Source organism: Myotis daubentonii, chromosome 2, assembly GCF_963259705.1.
Source record: "Myotis daubentonii chromosome 2, mMyoDau2.1, whole genome shotgun sequence".
Classification (NCBI taxonomy): Eukaryota; Metazoa; Chordata; class Mammalia; order Chiroptera; family Vespertilionidae; genus Myotis; species Myotis daubentonii.
In genome coordinates this window covers 39037643-39039080 of record NC_081841.1, presented here as the reverse complement: position 1 = coordinate 39039080, position 1438 = coordinate 39037643, and the positions used below count along the sequence as shown (strand labels likewise).

At 37.6% G+C, this 1438-nt stretch overlaps 1 non-coding gene across 1 annotated transcript; it reads left to right on the top strand.

The window, feature by feature from the left end:
• Positions 1 to 205: 205 nt before the first annotated feature.
• On the top strand, positions 206 to 312 carry LOC132228881 (U6 spliceosomal RNA). The gene has a single exon (XR_009451491.1). It is a non-coding gene; the product is annotated as a U6 spliceosomal RNA (small nuclear RNA).
• Positions 313 to 1438: the final 1126 nt, after the last annotated feature.

Below are 1438 nucleotides of genomic sequence, written 5' to 3'. Positions count from 1 at the left end.
AGATAGAGAGATAAACCATGTTTATAAGTTAAAAAATTCATATTGGTGAGATGTCATTATTCCAAAATTGATCCAGAGAGTTAATGAAACTCCAATCAAAATCTGAGGATTTTTTTTTATAGAAATTGACAAATTGGCTCTCAAATATACATGGAAATGCAAAATATGTAGAATGGCCAAACAATCTTGAAGGACTTAAGTGATTGTGCTCACTTCGGCAGTACATATACTAAATTTGGAATGATACAGAGAAGATTAGGAAGGCCCCTGTGCAAGGATGACATGAAAATTCATAAAGCATTTCATATTTTTAAGGAACCCTCATGCACTGCTGGTGGGAATGCAGACTGGTGCAGCCACTGTGGAGAACAGTATGGAGTTTCCTCAAAAAGTTAAAAATGGCACTCCCATTTGACCCAGTAATCCCACTTCCAGGACTATATCCCAAGAAACCAGAAACCCAATCAGAAAGGATACATGCACCCCTATGTTCATAGCAGCACAATTTACCATAGCTAAGATTTGGAGACAACCTAAGTGCCTATCAGCAGATGAGTGGATTAAAAAACGGTAGTACATCTATACAATGGAATACTACGCCGCTATAAAAAAGAAGGAACTTTTACCATTTGCAACAGCATGGATGGAAATGGAGAGCATTATGCTAAGCGAAATAAGCCAGTTAGAGAAAGATAAATATCACTTGACCTCACTCATATGTGGGAAAAAATGATCAACATAATTTGATGAACAAGAATAGATCCAGAGACAAATGGCAGGGGAGGTGGGGGGTTAGAGAGAAACCAAAGGACTTGTATGCATGCATATTAGCATAACCAATGGACACAGACACTGGGGCGGTGGGGCTTGCCCCAGGTGGGAATGGCTGAGGGAGGGGGGTGTCAATTGGGGAAAAAGGAGACATATGTAAAACTTTAGACAATAAATAAATTTATTTTTAAAAAAAGACTTAAGTACTTGATTTTGAGACTTAATATAAAGCTACAGTTACCAAGACAGTGTGGTATTGGTATAAAGGTAAACATTTAGAATAATGAGCAGAATAAATTGACACAAATGTGACCAACTCATTTTTGATAATGCAAAGGCAATTCAGTGGAGTAACCATAATCTTTTCATCAATATGCAAAAGACTTAAAAAGTCAACCTAAACCTCATCTCTTTATAGAATTGCACACCAAAAGAAAAAGTTATTTTTTACTGAACGCAAAGTTAAGGAACAGTGTATTGAGGCACCTGTATCCTGAAGGGTTTAAGAGGCTAACAAGGGTATTATGTTGTTTGGCAGAGTGTCTGCACATGATAACACTCAATAAATTTTAAAACCATTGTTTCTTTCCCACTAACCAGGCAGCTTTCCACCTGGCCTAACATTTCCATCTAGCAGATGACTAACAGATTCCTACAAAGGTGGGGG